The sequence below is a fragment of the Candoia aspera genome, chromosome 2 (assembly GCF_035149785.1).
Source record: "Candoia aspera isolate rCanAsp1 chromosome 2, rCanAsp1.hap2, whole genome shotgun sequence".
In the NCBI taxonomy this organism is placed as follows: Eukaryota; Metazoa; Chordata; class Lepidosauria; order Squamata; family Boidae; genus Candoia; species Candoia aspera.
Window position 1 is genome coordinate 166839060 of NC_086154.1, and position 15310 is coordinate 166854369.

Genomic DNA, 15310 nt, shown 5'->3' on the forward strand with positions numbered 1-15310 from the left:
GTAGGTCTACCCAGTTGTCCTGTTGGTAATTTATGAATGCCCTCAGGAACTGTTCAAGTGTTGAGTTTAGGATCTCTGTAGATCCGTCCGTGTGTGGATGCCACGCAGTGGACAGTGCTTGCTTGGTTCCGATTAGTTTTAAAAATTCCTGCCAAAACTTTGACGTGAACTGTGTGCCTCTGTCGGTCACCAACCTGTAGGGGGCACCGTAGATCCTGTATATGTGTGTTAGGAACAAACGTGCCAGTTGTTGTGCAGAGGGGATAGTTGCGCACGGGATGCAGTGTGCCTGTTTTGAGAAATAGTCTTTTACCACCCATATCACTGTTTTTCTTTGGCTGGGTGGGAGGTCCACAATGAAATCCATGGAAATTTCTTCCCATGGGCGGGAGGGGCTGGCTACTGGCTGCAGCAGCCCTTGGGGTTTCCCCCCTTTCCGTTTGGTGGTGGCACATGTGGGGCAGTTGGCCATGTAGTCTTTTATGTTTTTTCTGAGGTTTGGCCACCAAAATTGCCTCGTTAGGTGAAGGGTTTTTACGAACCCAAAATGCCCCGCAGATTTGTCATTGTGCGATCTATGTAAGATCTCCCCCCGCAGTGATTCGGGCACGTACAAGGCTTTCCCTTTCCAGGCAATGCTGTCTTTAAAAGATACATGGTGTCGGTTGTTTTGCAACCATGTATCTGTTTGTAGTGCTTGTGTGAGTCTTTGTTGCCAGTTCGGTGAAATTGAACGCCAGCTCCGATCGCTCCCTGTCGTTCGTGCTGGCGTGCACTGATTCCTTGTCTGGCTATGCGTGACAGCTAGGCAGCCCAGCTGTTTCTCGGTACATACTGTCCCCACGATGTCGGAGGCTTGCGTGTCGTCCTGTGACTGTTGGGAAAGGGCGTCTGCCAAGAAGTTCTTCTTGCCTGGTATGAATTTCAGCGTGAAATTGAACCAGCTGAAGAACTGAGCCCAGCGCACCTGCTTCGCGCTGAGCCGTTTTGGCGTGCTGAGTGCCTCCAGGTTCTTGTGGTCTGTCCAGACCTTGAAGGGGCAGGTGGCCCCTTCCAGCAGGTGCCTCCATGTTTCCAGAGCTGTCTTTACTGCAAACGCCTCCTTTTCCCATACGTGCCATCTCCGCTCTGTTTCGGAGAATTTGCGGGAAAGGTAGGCGCAGGGTTTTAGGTGGTTGTCGGAGTCCCTTTGAAGCAGGATGGCTCCGATGGAAAAGTCGGAGGCATCTGCCTGCACCACAAAAGGCTTGGTGGGGTCGGGGTGTTGTAGCACTGGCTCAGCTGTAAAGAGGTTTTTTAGTCTCTCGAATGCCGTTTGACAGTCAGCTGTCCAGTTTAGTAGCGCCCCTGGGTTTCTTGATTTGCGCGTGTCCCCCAAGCCCTTAGTCTTAAGCAGGTTAGTTAGGGGCAAAATAGTCTCTGCCAGCCTTGGCGTGAACCCCCTGTAGAAATTAGTGAATCCAAGGAGGCTTTGAAGTTGTCTCCTCGTGCGTGGGCGCTCCCACGCCAGTATGGCTTGGACCTTGCTGGGGTCCATTTCTATCCCTTTAGCTGAAATCCTATACCCTAGATAGTCAATTTGTTTTTTATGAAACTTGCACTTGGAGAGCTTAACAAACAGCTCTGCCTTGCGAAGTTTCTTGAGCACTTCTTTTACCAAGCGTTCGTGCTCACGTTCCATTTCTGTGTAGATCAATACATCGTCGAGGTAAACCAAAACCCCCTTAAAAAGATGGTCACGCAGGACCTCATTAATTAACTGCATAAATACCCCCGGTGCTCCTGCCAGTCCGAATGGGAGCACCTTATATTGAAAAGTCCCCAATGGGCAGTTGAAAGCAGTCTTCCACTCATCCCCCTCCCGTATCCGTATGCAGTAATAGGCTTCCCTTATGTCCAGTTTAGAGAATACCTTACCCTTTACCAGGTGGGACAAGATGTCCTTTATTAAGGGTAAGGGGTATTTATTTGAAATGCTTGCTGCGTTTAATCCACGGTAATCTGTACAGAGATTCTCGCGAAAGAGGACTGGCGCTCCCACTGGAGAGTTTGCTGGCTCGATAAAACCTCTCGCCAAGTTTTTGTCTACGAAGTCCCTTAATGCTGCCAGCTCTCGCTGGGTCATGGCATATATTTTTGGTTTGGGTAGGGGTACCCCCGGGACCAGTTCAATGATGCAGTCCATCTTTCTGGGGGGGGGGAGTTTGTCCGCCTCTTTCTTGCCGAAAACGTCGGCGAAATCCCCGTATTTGGTTGGCAGTCCCTCTGGCAGTGCTGTCTCTCTGTGCTCCGCAGTCATCGTTGCCCCCCCCCATGGCTGCTCGGGGAACCCTGTTCCCTGAAGGTGCTTGGTAACGCCCGTCAGCAAACTTAATCTCTCTGGTTCTCCAGTTGATGACTGGGTTTTGCTGCACGAGCCATGGGATCCCCAGTATGAGTCGGGGTTGCCCCACCGGTGCCACGATGAAAGCCAATTTTTCCTCGTGGCTGCCGAGCCTTAGCGCAGTTTCTCCGGTGTATTGGGTGACCGGGCCCCCTCCCGCTGCAGATCCATCGAGCTGCGAGAACACCAGTTGGTGCTGAAGTGGATAGCAGCGGAGGTTAAGTGCGGCTACCAGGTCTGGGTGCATTAGGCTTTTGGAGCAGCCTGAGTCAATTAGTGCCCAGACCTTTTCAGTTTTATTTCGATGGGTGAGGGTAACACGGACGTAGAGGGTGGGGCATTCCTCACTCACCCCTTTGTCGTAGCGCCTGTCACTGTCCTCCACCTGTCCTTCGGCGCCCCTTAGGCCAGGTGGTTGCCGTTTCCCGTCGGCTCGTCGGGGTTGCTTCCCTCCTCCTCTGAACTGTAGGGGACGTGTCTGCATCGGTATTCCCCCTTCGCCACTGGTCGCTTTCTTGGCGCTGGGGTTGGTGCGGTTTGTGCCCTCCTCGGGCTCTCTCTGGGTGTCGTTTTGGGGCATGCGGCTGCTTTGTGATCTTCCTTGCCGCACGTGAAGCATTGCCCTTTAGCGAAGCGTCTGTCCCATTCCTCCTTCCATGGTTGGGGTCTCACCTTCGCCTGCCTTGCGCTGGTGCGTGGGGGTCTCGCTGCCTCCATCTGCTACGTTTCCCTCCTTGCGTGGAGGAACGTGTCGTGAACGTTCTCCGCTTCCCCTGCCAGCCAGATCCATCCCGTCAGGGAGCTGGGGTTGTCGCGGCCGAGTGCCCACCGGAGGACGTTTAAGTTGAGTCCGTGTTTGAACTTCTCAATCAGAGTCGATTGAGACCAAGTGTCCACTTTTCCGGCTAGGGCTTGGAACTCCATGGCATACTCTGCCACGGAGCGCGGGCTTTGTCTGAGTGTCTCCAGTGCCCTTTTCGCCTTTTCTTGCTCCAGGGGGTCCCTGAAGTGCAGCTCCAGTGCCTGCAGGAATTCTGTGCTGTCCTGCAGCGCCCGGGCACCTGATTGGCACAATTGGACGTACCAATCGGCGGCCCGACCTTTCAGTTTTATGGCCAGGGCATTGACTTTGCCCCTTTCAGTTCTGAAACAGGGACCCCATTCCTCGAGGTAGTACCTCGCGTTTGTCAGCAAAGGAGAGTTTAGAGGGGTCCCCGTCAAACTTTATGCCAAAGTCCTTGGCAGCTGTCCTGGTTTGGCTCCTGATGCTCTCTGTGTCATGCCTCAGGCTCTGCGGGGGCTGCTGCGGGTCGGGTTGTCTCCAAAGGTCTTGCGATGTTTGTGCCTCTCTCTGGGTCTCCTCGCAAGTTATTCGACCCGTCGTCCGGGGGGGGTGTTCTCCCTCGGTTGAGCTCCTGGATCCGGGCTCCGTGGTCGCTGCCTTCGTACGCGAGGTCGTCCCTTCGCCTCTCGTCTGGGCGCGTCTCCAGTTGTCGGGTAGGTTCCTGGGGCCGAGCTCTGCTGCTGCTGCCGCCGCCGCCGAGGTCGTCCCGACGTCTCTCGTCCGGGCGTGCCTCCGACCGGTGGGTGGGCTCCTGGGGTTGGGCTCCGCCATGGTCGCCGGCGTCTACTGGGTATCCACTCCGTCTCTCACTCCGGGGCGCCTCCGGTCGTCGGGTGGGTTCCTTGGGCCGGGTTCCGCCGTCGCCGCCGCCACACTTGCCCTGCCGCCTCTCGCCCGGGGGTGCCCCTGCGCTGCTTCCGCTGTGGGTTCCCTGCGCGGCCGTCAGCTGTTGGAGCATCAGCCGCATCACCTGCATCCCTTCCTCCAGCGCGTCGAGCCTCGCCACCATCCACGGCCTCCTGCTGGGGTGCTCGCCACTCCGCTCGCCCTCGCCGTTAGCCGTCGTGGAGGACGGACCTTCCCTCGGTCCCTCCGCGTTGCCAGGTGCGCCCTCTCCTCCGTGCGCCCAGGGTGGCGGTTCGTCTCGCACTTCCTCCGGGGATGCCTGCGAGCCTGGAGAGGGTCCCCTTGTCTCCCCCCCGGTAACCCGCAGGCTCCGGGGCGCCGGGGGGGGTCCCTCCCCCGCCGCTTCCCCCCAGCTGGGTCCCATACTTACCGGGGCATTGCATCGCCCGGACCTCAGCTGCATCCCGCCCTGCGAGAGCAGGGCTTCGTCGCCGGGCACTGAAGGGTTGCGCTGCCTCGTTTCGGGGGTTTCCATACCTAGCTGGGTCCCTCACAAGCTTGTTGAATGGGTGCTAGGTAAAAAAAAATTTCGGTTCCCATTTTTATGTCAGGGCCAGCCTCGCTTCGCAATAAGACACAGACTCACCCAATGGGTATTAAGGATTTCTGGTTTATTGGAATGATAGCTGACAGAACGAAAAACAGGAACGGGGTTGGGGGTGTGGAGGTGCCCCTTTTATACCCTCTTGTATTGCCCCGGGCTTCCCCACCCTGCATTGTCCCGATCCCTCTTGATGGGACCCTTGATGGCTGCCTGGGCATTTTCCCGGTGTCTTCCTTTGTCTCCCAGTGTCGGTTGTGTCCTCCGGGGCACCAGGTGCGGCTTATCTCCATTCCTCTGACGCCCTTCTTTTCAGCTGCCTATGGGTCCATGGGTGTGGGTGCTTTTGGGTGCTTGTGTTAATCCCTAGTTTGATTATCTCCTTCCTCTATTTCTTAATGATCATGATCTATGTTGTGAGGCTCTTTGTGCCTTGCAACGAGGTCATGACATTACCAGTTTCATTTCAATTCTACTTGTCATCACATCACTATGATTCCTATATAAAATACTCCTTCCAGAAATCAGTTTTGCCACATTTTGGCTTGTATGGCACAACCAAAACCCAGTTTTACCCCAAGCGTGTTCCCATCAGGCCTGTATCACCCCATGAAGGAGGAACGTCTAATTCTCTATGCACTTAAGTCCTTCAGGCACTCTTGGGTCAAACTATTATAAACACTTGAATTAAGCCTTATTTTTTGACAAGTTTTTAAACAAAGAGACCATAGGTGCCAGGCCAACATTTACCAAAGCTGTTTTACAATACTTTTTCTGAAATCAGAAGGCAACCAGGTGATCAATGCCACTTGTCTTGCGCCAGCATCTTTCCTGTGACATAATTACAGTTGTATGAACAATAAAATGACTACTGCTGCTGCTTCCTGCTTGCATCTGTAGAGCGCTTTCCCACTCTTCTAGCCTCCTTTTGTTGCCTTAAGAAACTAGCCAGCCATCTGGGAGTATCGCCAACAACTCTGAGACAGCCGAGTTCTGCCAATGATCGGGGGGCCTTCCCGGGAGAGGCCAGTGTTGGGACTAGCTATGCCAACTGCAGAACTGAATATGTGAAACCGTTTCTTTCTCACAGACGGCCTTCTGCTGACCATTATTGTGCAATAACAGTGTGGTTGTAAAACAACATTTGTAGTGAGAAGGCATCCTAGCACCAAACCCAAGGCAAAGGTGTTAAGAGAACTAAAAGGCAAACAAACAAACAAACAAACAAGTCAATCTGTTCACATGTAATTGAAAGAAGGAAATTGGCACACAGTTTCAGTATCTAAAGGGTAATCATCCAAATGCAAAACTGCTTGGGCTGATTCATTGACTTCAGTGCCATCTGTGTGCTTGTGAAAAGAAATGATGAGTACGCACCCTTCATATAAAACGAAGAAATGAAGCTGCTTGTCATGTTCACCGTTCCGGTGTTTGTCTACATCGTAACGGTTCGCTTGCCAAGGTGCTGATAGGTGTTCGGGCTGGGAGGGTGCTGCTGAGAGCCTTGTACAGGAGACGCGCTGGACTGTGCCAGGAGGAATGTCTTTAGGCTATCTCTGAAATGTCAAGGTCTTTTTGCCCCTTGATCAGCAGAGCTCGTTAGGAGCACCTGGGAATGTGGGCCGAACTGTATGTGAGGGAGGGGGTGGGGTGTTGTTTGCAAAGACGCTATTTAGTTTGAGTTTAGGCGCGCTTTTCTCATTCTCAGCTTTTTAGCTGTTTGCACTCTTTTCTAAATAAATCCAGAACCTGAATTGACATTGTGAGTCTGAGAGTTTTACTTAGAGTAAGGCAATCATCACACTGCTATCTAGTGATAGGAAGTAGTCTTGTGTGTCTGCTTTTTCATACCAAATCTAAAGGGCATTGGAGGTGCTGCAGAGAACAACTTTTAGTGGTTGAGTGGTATTAACCAACTACAATGTTGACATTTTCTGTACAGTTTAGGGTGCTCCAAGCCAGTCTTACTAGTGGGAATCTTCTTGTGCATGGGGCAAAGGAGGCCATCTTTTACTATCAGCAAGTAGCCACGACTAGAGAAATTGCCTGGCAGACCAGAAAGGAAACCAGAGCACCAATGCATTCTTTGGAATGGAAGGACTGAGCGAGAATGTGACCTGAGACCTTCGGGCTTCACTCTGGCCTTAGTTCACTTGAATAGCTCTGAGGCCCCTTCGAGTTGGGTGCCTGGCTTTGAAGAACACCACAGAAGGAAATTTGGGGGACCAACAGGAACACTGTGAGAGACTCCTCCTAATCTTTTTGAAGGTGCCAAGATTGTTGCTGAAGGCACCAAAACGTGCTCCGCCATGGATGAGAGCATAATGGCTCCCTTCACCTCCCAGTGCTCAAACCCATGAGAAACCGCTGTCCTGTGGTCTCCTCGCATGGAGCAGCCATCCAGAGCAGAAGTGGGTGATCTCCCATCCTCTCCTTATCTGGAGAGGTTCTGTGGGACTGGACTACTCGCTGGTCCTTCATGTCCGGTCCCGGCCCGTGGAAATCACTGACACGCAGGTAAGTTTTATAGATTTACTAAAAAGGCTTTTAAACAGAACTCTAGTGGCAAAAAGCTTTGACCAAACAATCGTACTCCCTCACACCCAAAATATCCAGCCCACCAAAGCTCAACCAGCTTAACTTAGAGGCTCTTTCAGCTGAATCCCCTCAGGCTGATGACTCTTCTGTAACTCCTCGTCATCTTCCAAGGAGTCTGAGCTGGCCATGACACTATCCCCCACCTCAGGGCCCTCTTCTCCTGCAGATTGAGGCCTGGGCTTCTCTGGGTACTGTTAATGGAACAGGTGTGTGAGGCAGGGAGCATAAACATCATCATCTTCCCAGGAACGCTGCTATGGTCCATAGCCCTTCCAATCCACCAGATACTGGAGGTGGTCCCGAAGGACCCGTGAGTTCAGAATGTGGGCTACCTCATATTCAGGTTCCCTTTCCACCGCAATGGGTGGTGGGGCCAGTGTGGAGGAACAATGAGGGTTGGGAGGTGCAGCAGGAACCAACAAAGAACAATGGAATACAGGATGAACACAGAAACTGGAGGGTAGCTTAAGCCAGAAAGCAACTGGGTTGATGACAGCTTCCACTTGGAATGGTCCCAGGAAGCGGTGATCCAATTTCTTTGACGGCTGACGAGTAGCAAGCTTCTTAAATGAAACCCACACTAAGTCCCCCATGGCTATCAGTAGACCTGCCTGGCAGTGATGATCAGCAAATCATTTATAATCATCGTTGGCCTTTTGTAACAGATCTTGGAGAACTTGATGAGTTGCTTGCAGTTCCTGCAAGAGCTGATCCAAGGCTGGAACAGAAGAAGCTGGTGAACTCAGTGGAAAGAATAGGAGGTGCAAGCTACAGTTAGCCATGAATGGCATCATTTAGCTGGAGGTATGCCACGAACTGTTCTAAGCAAACTCTGGCTGTGCTAGGAGGTCTACCCAGTTGTCTTGCTGGTAGGTAAAAAAACATGTGAGATATTGCTCCAGAATCTGATTCACCTGTTCCATCTGTCTCTCCAAATCCAGATGCTACACAGAAGATAAGTTGATCTCAACCTCTAGACCTTAGGAAAGTTCTTGCCAAAACTTAGCAATGAATTGTGGGCCACGATCTGAAACCATGGTCAGGTAAACCATGTAAACGGTAGATACAGGTAATCCTCGCTTATTGGTTGGTCACTTAACAGCCATTCAACATTATGATAGCCTTGGAAAGGGTGCTTTACATGCCCGTTAAGCACTTCTGCCCATCACAAAACATCTCACACACACAAACACACACACACACACCCCGTGGTCATGTCATTGTATTTCGGGTCCTTGGCAACTGGCTCTCATTTACAACCAGTTGCCAAGTGCCCCTCGATCACGTCATCACCGTTTTCAATCTTCTCTGCTGGCTGCCCCAGAAAGTCAATGGGGAAGCCAACAAGGAAGGTTGGAAGTGGAGGGAACGAAGGGGACGGAGAGGATGGGAAACCCTTTGGCAGGCTGCAGGAACGAACCTCAAGTCCTGAAGATTTGAGCTTCGCTCCTGCAGCCCCACAAAGGAGTTCATGGGGGGAGGAGAGGGGACATGGTTCAGCAGGTTACAGGAACAGAGCCCAAATCCTGAAGATTTGAGCTTCGCTCCTGCAGCCCTACGAAGGAGTTCTCCTCCATGCGGGGAGGGGAGGGGACATGGGTGGACAGGCTGCAGGAACGAAGCCCAAATCCTGGAGATTTGAGCTTCGCTCCTGCAGCCCCACGGAGTTCCCCTCCATGCAGGGAGGGGAGAGGACACGCTTTGGCAGGCTGCAGGAACAGAGCCCAAATCCTGGAGATTTGAGCTTTGCTCCTGCAGCCCCACGAAGGAGTGCCCCTCCATGTGGGGAGGGGAGGGGACACCCTTTGTCAGGCTGCAGGAACAGAGCCCAAATCCTGGAGATTTGAGCTTTGCTCCTGCAGCCCCACGAAGGAGTGCCCCTCCATGTGGGGAGGGGAGGGGACACCCTTTGTCAGGCTGCAGGAACAGAGCCCAAATCCTGGAGATTTGAGCTTTGCTCCTGCAGCCCCACGAAGGAGTGCCCCTCCATGTGGGGAGGGGAGGGGACACCCTTTGTCAGGCTGCAGGAACAGAGCCCAAATCCTGGAGATTTGAGCTTTGCTCCTGCAGCCCCACGAAGGAGTTCCCCTCCATGCGGGGAGGGGAGGGGACACCCTTTGTCAGGCTCAGGAACAGAGCCCAAATCCTGGAGATTTGAGCTTCGCTCCTGCAGTGCCACCATGGATTTATCTTCCCCTCCATCCCCTCTGCTTCCAACCTATGCTGTCACCTTCCCCACTGACTTTCTGGGGAAGCCGGCAGAGAAGATTGCAGATGGCGATCACATGATCGTGGGGCACTTGGCAACTGGTCATAAATGCAAGCCGGTTGTTAAGCACCCGCTGTACAATCACATGACCGGCGGCGGGATGTTTTATGGTGGCTGGAAGTGCTTAACAGGCATGTAAAGCACCCTTTCCAAGGCTATTGCAACTTTGAATGGTCCTTAAGTGAGAGATCATTAAGCGAGGACTACCTGTATATACCGTTTACATGGTTTACCTGACCACTAGTTCTGTTAGGATGTTGTAAGTTTCCATTAGGACTATGCACATGGGAACAAGGTGGTTGAATGCTGGCCAGCTTGTAGTAGCACCACCACTATGGCCACATCAGAAGCATCAGTTTCTACAATGAAGGGTTGTGCAGGGACTGGACGCCACAGGATGGGTTCTGATGCACAAGCTGTCTTTAAGGCTTCAAAAGCCTGTTGTGTATCTTCATCCAAAACGAAAGGTGTTTTCTTTCACAATAGGTGAGTCAAAGGCCGGTATAAAATTTCTATAATAATTGACGAAGCCCAGCAAACCCGGAACATCCTTCGTTCTGCGTGGTGTTTGCCAAGTCAGAAGTGCTTTCACTTTATCAGGATCCATGGTGACGCCATCCGAAGAAATGCGCTGACCCAAGAAATCAATAGTCTTCTTCTCAAATTCACATGTTTCAAGTTTGGCAAAAATGACTTTCCCTGAGGCACTGTAATACCATACTGACATACTTCTCATGGTCAGAGAGAGAAGAGAAGAGGAGAATGTGTATTCAAAGTGGCCATAGCGGGTGCGAAAGGAGGTCTTCTATTCCTCACCACTCTGGATATGCACTAGGTTGTAAGCTCCACAGAGGTCGAGTTTGGTAAAAACTTTGGGGCCATGTAACCTCTCTAAGAGCTCGGAAAGGAGAGGCGGGGGGTAGCGATTCCTGATGGTGATCTGGTTTAGCAGCTGGTAGTCATTACACATCCTGAGCTCCCCTGATTTTTTTCTTGACAACCAAGGCAGGAGCAGCTGCAGGTGAGGAAGAAGCCCTTAGAAACCTCCTCTTCAGATTTTTCTCAATGAAGTCCTGCAACGTTGATCACTCTGGCTCTGAAAGTGGGTAAATCCAGGCGACTGGAATCTTGGCACCAGCCACCAGGTCAATGGGGCACTCAAGATTTCTGTTGCCACTTGGCTGGTAGTTATTTCCTCTCCTGGGGTGACTGGGGGTTCACCTTCCAAGGAATCAGACTGGCCTTGACACCTCAGTCTTAGTCGCAGTCGTCGTCTCTGCTGTTTTGGAGACGTCTTCGCTCGCCATTCTTCACCCAGAAGCTCGCACATATCAGCTGTTCTGATCACTAGACAGATGGCAAGAGACAAATGAGGGGAAGGGCCTTCACAGGTGGTCCCTGTGTCTGTTTCCCACTGGGCCAATTGTTAGTTAAATGACTCTCTCTCTCTCGTGCTTCCCTCTCTTCAAGATTCAGTTTATGTAGAAACTGGTTTTCTTAAGAAATAAAACCTAACTTTCACTTCAGATACAAAGAGTACCAGCTAGCATTCATTAATAGCTGGACTAAGCAAGCTATCTACATTCTATACAGCTATATTGTGAGCATTTCTTTTATTTTTTTAAAGGGTTGTTCTGCTACTTAATTACTCAGTATTCTTTTAGCACTCTCCTTATGTTCAGGAGGATATCCTCTTACAAGTGTTCCTGCTCAGTTCAATTCTACAACACTAGGGCTCCTGAGTGGGAAGCAGATGAGCTTTCTCATTTGCCCATAATGATTCCCACTGGCTATTTGAGATGCCAAATACCTCTTTTATACAAACAGGAAAATCAGGAGGGTGCATCTTCTTCTGGGCGGGTGACAAAAGCTGCCATCCTCTCTTCTCCATGGCTCAAAGCCTGCTGCATCTGGTCTCAAGTCCTTTGCCTGCTCTGGCCTGGCTCCTTCTCCTTTCAAAACCATCCCAACGACCGATACGAATGAAAGGTGCTCTAAAGTGAGAGAGGGAGAAAGGGCTCCGTGTGAGCAGGGCGAGAGGAAACGGTCCCTGGGTCTTCTGATAGGAACCTGCGTGATCCCCCCTGTCCACTGGGAAGGGGGGAAGAGGACTCACCGTCCCAACGCGGGTGGATTTGCTCCTCGGCTCCAGGCCTGCCTCCCAATGGACTGACATACAGAGCAGCACTGATTTCTCTTCCTTCTCCACTCTTGGCAGTATTTCAACACCAATGCTCTTGACGATTTTTATAACATTTTTACTCTTTGGTCACTGATGAAGAAACAGAATGGAGCAAGCACAGGAGATAACTTAAGCGACATGGTCAAAAGCAGCATTTCTCTATTTCCTGAACAACTGTAATACATCAACAGCCAACTTAGGATGACTGTTACTACAGGGAAGGCAAGAAGCCCACTGGCCAATTCCAGCGGCATTTTATGGGTAAAATTCCTTCCCAGCCCCATCACCCGGCAACTGACTTTTGTGCATAGCAAGGGGATGGTATGGCACCCTAGCTGCCTTTCTCTGCGGTGCCGCAAGATGTTCCCTGGTGCCGGAGGAAGTGCTCAAATTCCTGAAAAGACACAGACGTATCAGGCAGTCGGTTTCTCTGCTCGCAAGCCTTGCCTCAAGCTTAACTGGGGGAAGCCCGTCAGGGGACATTCCTCCCTCCATGGGAAGGTCCTCTGCTTTTGGCCCCACCCTAAGAGAGCCGACTCAGGCCACGGCAAGTCCTGTCCCATCGGAGGAAAACCCTGCCCCTCGTCCCCTGCTTTCCCTCCGTTAGCCTCCATCTGACACCTGGGGCAGCTGCTGCCCAGCTTCCCTCACCGGTCCATCAGATGGAAAGGCCGTCATATTCGGGGGGGTATCGTTGCCACGTACAGCCTGCTGCCAAGCGCCGGACGGCAGCCACCAGCCCATCTGCAGAGTGGAGGGAGAAGGCCTTTTCCACCAAACCTTTCGTTCTCTGGGCGACTCGCCTGACTGCAGGGTCCTGGTCACCCAGAAGCTTTTCCAGATCTGCAAAGAAAAAATTTAGACCAGAGCGTCAAAATGCATCCTGCACAATCCTCCGCTCCCTCCTTCCCTTCCTCACACTGCAAACCCAAAGCTGTTCCTCTTATCACTTTGCACAGCCATTACTTACAAGCAAGGTAGGTGGGAACTGTCCCTTCCGTGAGGAGGCTGCCATTCAGATGAAGCAGGTGACCTATAGGGGAAAAGAGGGAGAAAAACACACCACTGTCTCTTTCAAAGCCCAATTCTCAACTGATTGCAGCCGTAACTCCAGAACTCCCCAGGCCTTTGATCCCAGGGGAAATGAGAAGCTCAGCAAGAGGACTACAGGCTCATGCCTTGCCTGGGCTAAAGGAAGGTCCATGGCCCAAGCAGGCCAGTGACTCTCTGAAAGCCTGCAGGAGGCCGTGCTTTTTTGGCTGAAACGTGGCTATTCCTGGGCAGGAGAAACCCTGAACCTGGGGGATGAGACCTCCCGCCTGATTGCCCACAAAGAGGCTTCTCTTTCCATTACCAATGAACATGGCAGCCGTTCTCCTCACTGAAGCCGGCTTGCTCTTCAAGTACGAAAGGCAGGTGAACACCTCCATCCCCAACTGCCCCTCCGAGATGGGGAACCGAATCGAGGAGAAGAGGCAGAAGAGACAGAGGTGGGAGATCGCCAAGTGCTGCGTGCCCCACCCATGCCTCTCACTCTAGAGGGGAACGGGAGCCAGAGAAGGGCTCTTACCAGGCGCTTGGCGATTTGATGCAGAAGCTCCTGCAGGCTGTAAGTCCTCCCCGCCAGGAGGGTGCCCCCAAGGTGCCAATGGAGAGCCTCTGCCAGGTGCTGCAGGGTATCTTTTGCTGCCTTCAAGAACAGAGGAGAGAAAAAAGCTGGGGCCATTCTTCTACTGCTTTCCTCGAGTGAGTCAGCTAGCCAAGCTGCAACCCTCTTTTCCCAGGCAAGCTGGGCCCTCACCTTCGCCACCTTCTCCTCAACATCCTCCACGTGCATCGGCACCGCAATGAGGGTGTGGATGGCTGCTGTCCCCTCAAGATCTTTCCGGTGCTGCAGAAGAGGCCGGATATACTTCAAGGCTGCCCATCGAATGGTTGCTGCTTCCTGTGAAGGACCAAGGAAAAGACTTTTTTTTTCTTGTCCTGCAAGGAATGGGTCCCGTGTAGCCTCCCAGTTAAGGTTTCCGTTAACTTTTTCCTCCTCTTCCAAGCAAGGAGGAGCTGAGGACTCACGTGGTGGAAGAGCGAGCAGTACTGGGCAGCCAAGGAGGCGTCCGAACATCCTCCTGTGTCTGGAGGCCGAGCTGCTCTGCCAAGTCCAAGAACTGCAAGGTGATGGCAGGGCTGGAACTGCAGAGCCCACCGAGGACAGCATGGCACAGCTCCTCGGGCCTCATGATCTGCAGAGGAAATGGGAGATTGGAAAAACTCTCCTCCAAGGAAAGAGAGAAGAGAAACCTAACCTTTTCTGATCACAGTTGGGTATCTTAGCTAGCAACCTACTCTCAGCTCTGAGAGAGATCGAAGTGAAGATGGAACGTGAGAGCAGCAAGCCATCCTCATCCCCAGGACTGAGTAAAAGGAAGATCTGCCACCTCCCCACGCGCTCCATCTTGCCTAGACTAGGGGGTTAGATCTCATCCTGGGATAAGAAGGCCCACTGGCTAAATCTGTCCAGGCCAGCAACATTATTGCTGCAATTCTAAAGTGAAGGTGCTTCCTGGAAGGAAGCATCCTCTACAGTTGTGTCCGAAGAGGAGAAGCTCCGCATTTGTCTGTCCCCTGTGGGTGAGGGCCACTTACCACCTTGTAGTTCTCGCAGAGATGGAGAAGACCCTTCCTGCTCAGTTGGCGAACGGTCCGGCTGGGGTGTTCCAGCCAAGCCATGAGCAGCTTCCAGGTCTTCTCCATGGGGGCTTGGCCCTTGTAGTTAGTCAGCAGCTGAAAGAGAGCAGAGCGGTCGAAGGCCCGTCAGTGGCCAGAGAAGGAAAAGGAAGGAGTGAGCAGCTTCACTGGGGAGAAGGTGCCCAAGGGGCCCCCAGGGAAGATGCTTCACCCTTGCTCTTTGGGGAAGCAGGAACATGCCTCTAGGCTCTCCTTGAGCGGCAGGGAAAGCAAGAGAGATGGGTTTTGGAGCTTGATCCCTGCCTAAAGGTGGCCTGGGGCAACCCCCGTTTTCTCCTCTGCATCACCCTGCTCAGCCAACTCCCATTGCCTCCCTGGATCGATCCAAGAGCCTGGGGCGGGGGGGATTTTCCCACCTCAATAAAGAAGGCCAGCGCTGCAGCTGAATGCTCCTTTGCCTCTTCCTTCTCCAGGACAGAACTGAGATGTCTCTGGAGGCTGCACATGGCAGGACAAGAGGTCTCCACGAGGGCCCTGCAACACACCAAAGCTCTTTTGAGAAAAAGCCATCAGACGGACAGGCCAGGCTGGGCTGGAAGGGGAGAAGAAAGGTTCTCTTTGGGGAGAAAAGCTGCCCTTTGCCCTCTGTCTTACATCACCAACACGGCCACGCCCTGGAGGCAGCAGCTGGGGCGGCACAACAGCTCCCCGCAGGTCTCCCTCAGGGTCAGGTGTGCCTCCCTGGCCAGCAGCACCTGGATGGTGCCAACCGTCTCCCTGCAGAGGAAAGAAGGCCAGAGTCACCAAGGCATGATCCCGTAGTCTGAGGGGCAAAAGAAACCCTTTGCGTGATGCCCACAGGGAAGCTTCCCTCCGCAGCTTCTCTCCCTCCTTTCCCTGGA